Raw genomic sequence first — 7,183 nt, forward strand, 5'->3', positions numbered from 1 at the left:
CTTGCAGTGCGTGGATTTTTTTATTTAGCTGTATTGGATCAGCACCATCTAATACATTAACTAACACCTTTACAAAATAAAATTAATTTTTATACAGCAGATACCTACCTACATTATATTTTAATGATATTTAAGCAAAATCTTCAGCTTAACACTTTTCTTCGTACAAATAATAACATTTATCACATATTATCTGGAATTTGTCTCCCAAAACTAAATCCGCAAGGATATTGTTTGTGTACTGACATGGCTCTAAAAAATTGGTATAAAAATGAACAGAAGACCCATTTGAACTGAAAACCACAAAAAACTATATTAATTTTATGACTTAAAAAAAAAATTCATAGATTTTTAACAAATAAAAAAACTTACATAATATTACATAGTATATTGTGATTTCTTTTTTTATCATTATTTTCTCCCTTGTTTACCTACAATGGACTATACCAAGGGCTATACAAGAAGTTAATTTATAAGTCCACTTTTAAATGCTGTACCAATTACAGTGATAACTGATAACCTAACGCAGTCAATCAAGAGAACAAGATTATTAAATTTGATAAACCTATCTATAATGGTAAATATACTTAACATTTTTATGTTCAACATTTACTAACTTATTTACAATATTTTGTTAAGGATTTTGTGTGCTCGATGTTTCCAAGACAAAAATGTAAGACTATCACTATAACGTGACACAGAGACATTATATAGGGACAAGATTAGGTTTATGTATACTGATCAGTGTTGTAAAAAATAATTTTAAAAAGTATTTGAGTAATCATTCAAATACTTATAAAATAAAGTATTTAAAATACCACAGAAATACTATCTATAGTAAAGTATTGGAAATAATTTTCAAATAGAAAACAAACAAATTAATTTAATTCTGAATCATTCATAATATATTATATTAATCGAACATTTGAATGTTGCATTTTAAGAACAATATTTGTTCAAAATGTTGATCCGTCATATTTGTTCTTTTTTTGTATTGTTGCATCAACAACACTAAACACTCTCTCTACTGATGCACTGATAGGTAGTGTTGTACTTCACCAACACCTGAAAAATAAGTACAAATGTTTTTGTAATATAACTACTGTCTACTAATAGTATAAGAAGTTTTCAACTAATCTAACTTTTTTGATAGTGGGTAAATTATGAAAACATTCTAAAGTCTTTGTTGGAGATGTGCCCAAATATCTATCTATTTCATCACCAACTGTTGATTTTTCCTCTCGAGAATTTTGTGACCAGGTAAAAAAGGTAGATAAATTATCTTTCATTTGGTTATTTTCTACATCATTATTGTCATTATCACTAGTATGTAAGTCATAACAGACACTTTTTAAATATTCTGGAGCCAATTATATTTTTACATCATTTTTAATCCCTAATTTTTTAAATGGTGGGTGGCAGACTGCAGCAGTAATTAAAAATTTGGTATCAAATAATCGGCAAACCTTGTTTTCATACCTAAAAAACAAAAATTATTATCAATAAAGTTTGTTTATTTTAGCTCATGAATATATAAATGTAGGTACTACACAGAAATATAAATATAAATAATAGATCAGCTGATTACAATTTTACATTATACATCAGTAAGACTGTAAGAGCTAAGAGATAAAGTAAACCAAAACCAGCTAAAATGAAAAGAAATAAAATGTGTACAATTTAAGTACTTGGATTAAATGTGTACAATTTAAGTACTTGGCTAAATAAGATTAATAAATTTAAAAAATATTATTACATACCATTAAGTATAGCAGTCACCAGAGGTTTCAAATAATTAGAAACTGTTTAATCACTTGTCATTAATTCGTATTTATAAATTAATTCTTCAATTGTAGGTAGGAGATGACCAAAGTACATGTTAGTATCACCCTGGAGTAAATCCAAGCTTATTGATATTTGCCCCATAATTGTTTGATATTGACACATGAAATAAATATCACTTCTATTAAATCTGAAAATATTGTTCATAAAAAATATAGATAAAATAATTAATAATTTTTTAAGATTTACAATTTACCTNCTACAAAACAATCAATTATGAACATTGGCTTTTGAATAAGTTCTTTGTGTGCAATTTCTTCCAATATCTTTCTAAAGTTATTTTTATTTGCAATATTTCTACACCCTAAATCACTTAAAATATCTATTACTTCATCTGTATCAATATTTTCAAAATCTACTCATCTCTTTGAACAACTATTATTTGGACATACTGAATCTGACTTAATCGAAGTATTCTTACAAACACAATGTGAAGCTGATAAGCATATTTTATCAAACGCTTTAAAAGATTTTGAAAATATTTAATTAATAATAAAAAATTAATATAATTTATTGATATATTTTTTTTTTTTTTATTAAAAATGTTTATTTACAATCTATATTTAATATAATACAATAAATAAATTTGAGTAATAGAATTTTTGACATGAGTTCACATGATAAGAGAAAATATCCATTGATATTACTCTTCAGTTAAGACTAGGTAGAACAGAAAACATAATACATTAAGAGAAAAAAATAATAAAACTAGGTAATAATCCGAGTAATAATCAGAGTTCCAGTTTATAGACCGATGTTAGACCTTAGGATAAGAGGTCTCTGGACCATTTTCTTTTTAATCTACGAGTTGTATAGGGTAGCTCGGTAATGGATAGATTGGCGATGAGGGGTTTATTGATATTTAAAATTTAAATTTGGGTATAGATAATAGAAAATAGTTAATGCCAATCATATTCATACTTATATCTTTTTATTTTTTTATTTTTACAAGAAATACACAATCTATACAATTAAGCACAATAAGTATATATGAGATAAGGGTAACAAAACATTATGGAGTTACGTGAATAAGAAGCCACCCATCAGTAGCACTTAGCATGTTTATTATGTGATTACATAACTTGTTAGGATTAAATTAGATGATCCCTACACCATTTCCTTTTCAGCCTGCGACGGGGATTTCCAGGAAGTGACGGGATATGTGAGCCTTTTATTAGAGGATTTTCATGGTTTTCTAATTTATTGTAAAAATGTTTATAGAAAATAGCAGCTTCTTCTTCTACTGTTTTTATACCTAGGTCTTTGTGGAGGGTCATGTTAGAGACAAAGGGTGGGGCATTTGTGATTTTACGAAGGGTAATATTTTGGAAGGCCTGAATTTTGTTTAAATTTGTTTTTTTTGCCGATCCCCATAGTTGGATTCCATACGTCCATATGGGTTTCAGAAGAGATTTGTATATTTGAAGTTTTGTTTTTAAAGATGTGAATTTATTTTTTGAAAGTAATACTTTTAGAGAACGTGAGCGGACATTAAGTATTAATCTTTTTTTCCTTATATGATTTTACCATGTTAATCTTTTATCGAGGTTTAGTCCTAAGTATTTAACAGTGTCAAGAGCAGGGATGGGTAAATTATCTACAGTTACGTTAGGGCAAAGTCTGTGTCTTAGTGTGAAAGTCGTGTGAATGGATTTGTTGTTATTTAATTTAATTTTCCATTTGGCATACCATTCTGAGAGTAGATTTAGGTGAGATTGTAAATTTCTTGAAGCAATATTGTTTAAATCATCAAATTACTAGGTAATAAATTATTTTAATGAGAAACATGAGTTTACATTGTAGACTTGATTGATTCTATGTTTGGTTTGATATTTGACACTACTACTCTTAAATCAGCTTCAAAATATAATGTGAAGCGATATTTGATTTAATTATCGCAATTGACACACACATTGACCAGAGAATAGTAGTATATAACTTTTTCATTTGGTGTAAAATTATTGGCGACACTCTCATAAAATTTCACGACTCCCTTAGGGGTCGCGACCCCCAGGTTGCGCACCACTGGTGTAGGGCATAGACGCATGGTAATGGTATTAATTATAGACCAGAAGTAGAGCAGAGTATTCGTAAAATTTAAAATAAGACAAAAAACTGTATACGTCGGCGCCATCTAGCTGGATGAAAATGAGCTGCCGTCGAGGGGGGTTCTTCGTTGGTATCATGTTTAATGTTTAGACTGCAGTGTTGCACTGTTTCTGCTGCAATCATGGAACATTCATTATTCAATTATTATTATGTACTGACAATATGACTTTGTCGTCAGCATAATCAGCAACAATAGTATTTCGTGTAGTAGGTTGGTCGGCAGCATAAATATTAAATAAGATAGGAGAAAGTACACCTCCTTGGGGTACTCCTTGTGGCTATATTTGAGGCAGCAGAACCTTGACGTATTTGAAAATGTTGGTCTGTAAGATATGACTCCATTAGTAGAAATAGTGAAGGAGGAAGAAATGTACGAAGTTTAAACAGAATATCTTCGTGCCAGACTTTGTCAAATGCCTGGGAAATATATACTTATATCTTAGAATATTTTTATCATTTCAATTGAAGGAAAAATTTAATTTTTAAATNAAGGGTGGGGCATTTGTGATTTTACGAAGGGTAATATTTTGGAAGGCCTGAATTTTGTTTAAATTTGTTTTTTTTGCCGATCCCCATAGTTGGATTCCATACGTCCATATGGGTTTCAGAAGAGATTTGTATATTTGAAGTTTTGTTTTTAAAGATGTGAATTTATTTTTTGAAAGTAATACTTTTAGAGAACGTGAGCGGACATTAAGTATTAATCTTTTTTTCCTTATATGATTTTACCATGTTAATCTTTTATCGAGGTTTAGTCCTAAGTATTTAACAGTGTCAAGAGCAGGGATGGGTAAATTATCTACAGTTACGTTAGGGCAAAGTCTGTGTCTTAGTGTGAAAGTCGTGTGAATGGATTTGTTGTTATTTAATTTAATTTTCCATTTGGCATACCATTCTGAGAGTAGATTTAGGTGAGATTGTAAATTTCTTGAAGCAATATTGTTTAAATCATCAAATTACTAGGTAATAAATTATTTTAATGAGAAACATGAGTTTACATTGTAGACTTGATTGATTCTATGTTTGGTTTGATATTTGACACTACTACTCTTAAATCAGCTTCAAAATATAATGTGAAGCGATATTTGATTTAATTATCGCAATTGACACACACATTGACCAGAGAATAGTAGTATATAACTTTTTCATTTGGTGTAAAATTATTGGCGACACTCTCATAAAATTTCACGACTCCCTTAGGGGTCGCGACCCCCAGGTTGCGCACCACTGGTGTAGGGCATAGACGCATGGTAATGGTATTAATTATAGACCAGAAGTAGAGCAGAGTATTCGTAAAATTTAAAATAAGACAAAAAACTGTATACGTCGGCGCCATCTAGCTGGATGAAAATGAGCTGCCGTCGAGGGGGGTTCTTCGTTGGTATCATGTTTAATGTTTAGACTGCAGTGTTGCACTGTTTCTGCTGCAATCATGGAACATTCATTATTCAATTATTATTATGTACTGACAATATGACTTTGTCGTCAGCATAATCAGCAACAATAGTATTTCGTGTAGTAGGTTGGTCGGCAGCATAAATATTAAATAAGATAGGAGAAAGTACACCTCCTTGGGGTACTCCTTGTGGCTATATTTGAGGCAGCAGAACCTTGACGTATTTGAAAATGTTGGTCTGTAAGATATGACTCCATTAGTAGAAATAGTGAAGGAGGAAGAAATGTACGAAGTTTAAACAGAATATCTTCGTGCCAGACTTTGTCAAATGCCTGGGAAATATATACTTATATCTTAGAATATTTTTATCATTTCAATTGAAGGAAAAATTTAATTTTTAAATGTATTACAACTCATACAAATTTGATTATGATTATTAAGTGTTAAACCTACTACCTAATAGTTTTGTCCTGATCACTAAACTTACTCAAAATATATTCTTTTCGATAAAAATATTTTTAGTATTTCATAATTTAACTATATTAGGTTATCTTCTTAAATAAATGTTTAATTACCATTGTTGCTATTAAATTTATTGTGTGTGCACAACATTGATGGTGTTTTGGTAATACATATGGTAAATCATGGTCTTCATCATTGAGAATGTTCAAGTTGAATGCGTCGATTTCCTTTAAATCATTAACAACCGTATCGTTCACTAGCAATGTATCAGTATATAGTCATGTAGTCATGTAAATATCAACTACTTTTGTTAATGCTGCAACTAAAAACTATTTAATAAAACAAAAAATAAAAATAAATAATACACATTCTTACTTTCACTAGTTAATTTTTTTGTTTTTCAAAAAATCTTCTAAAACTGGTTGTTTTTATCTGATTGTTTTAAAGAACTACCAGCATTAATGCATTATGCTTCAATGATCCATCATTGCATCTCTTTAAAGTGTTTTTGTTCGCTGCATTACCAATGTGATCAATTTTCTTTAATATAGTTGAATGTTGTGTCTGAATAAAACGAAAAAATATAACCTTTTACTTAACATTATAAGTTTTGATAGATAATTTACATATTTCTATCGAAACTGGGATTTATTTTTGAGGGGGGAGGGGGTTATTTATTTTATTTTATTTTATTTCATATACACAAGAATACTGAGCCCCCCTGAGATGACTCGTGTGGGGGCCCAGGAAAATATATAATATAGAATAATGAGATCTATGATACATCTTAAGCACTTGAAATTTGACTTTTAAAAAGCTGCGCCACTGTTTTTGATATATTTTTATTTTTTGTAATATATTAGGTATTTGTGTGGTATTTAAAATTATTTTAACACGCAAGATATTAGATGGGTCAACTGTCATAGGCAGGTATGAAATTAACATTGTACTTACGCTTAAATGTTTTCTTATATTAGAGTTTGAACGTGAATCCACCTTTTAACACTTTGTATCGACACAACTTAAGCACTTCACTTTCAGCTTCTTGTAAAAAAATTATCCTCAATGACTCTTAATACTTTAAAATATTTTTGATAATTTGGCCAGGGTAAAATTGGTTCTTCTAAATCTGCAACCTGATCGACTTCGGTTGAAGAATCACAATCACTTATACTGTATTACAATAAATTTAAAACAATTTATACAATGAAAACAAGAGTATACGGTTGATGTAATACAATTATTAACAATCTGTAGGAACGTCAATCAGACAACAGCGTACACGATAAGAATAATACGAACCCAAGTAATAAATATTACAATAGTGTAAAACAGCGTAGGGAGCTATACATGCAATATTGTAATAGTGTGTAA

The 7,183-nt window shown here is 29.5% G+C and overlaps 2 long non-coding RNA genes across 2 annotated transcripts; both read right to left on the reverse strand.

Moving 5' to 3' along the window:
- Window positions 1–935: 935 nt before the first annotated feature.
- On the reverse strand, window positions 936–1,975 carry LOC111029530. The gene is made up of 3 exons (XR_002604026.1): window positions 1,761–1,975; window positions 1,143–1,479; window positions 936–1,065 (listed from the first exon to the last, which is right to left on the reverse strand). It is a non-coding gene; the product is annotated as an uncharacterized LOC111029530 (long non-coding RNA).
- Window positions 1,976–5,190: 3,215 nt separating this feature from the next.
- Window positions 5,191–7,115, reverse strand: LOC111029529. Its single transcript, XR_002604025.1, has 4 exons — window positions 6,764–7,115; window positions 6,185–6,373; window positions 5,923–6,131; window positions 5,191–5,585 (listed from the first exon to the last, which is right to left on the reverse strand). It is a non-coding gene; the product is annotated as an uncharacterized LOC111029529 (long non-coding RNA).
- Window positions 7,116–7,183: the final 68 nt, after the last annotated feature.

The sequence above is a fragment of the Myzus persicae genome, unplaced genomic scaffold, assembly GCF_001856785.1.
Source record: "Myzus persicae strain clone G006 unplaced genomic scaffold, MPER_G0061.0, whole genome shotgun sequence".
NCBI classification, from domain to species: Eukaryota; Metazoa; Arthropoda; class Insecta; order Hemiptera; family Aphididae; genus Myzus; species Myzus persicae.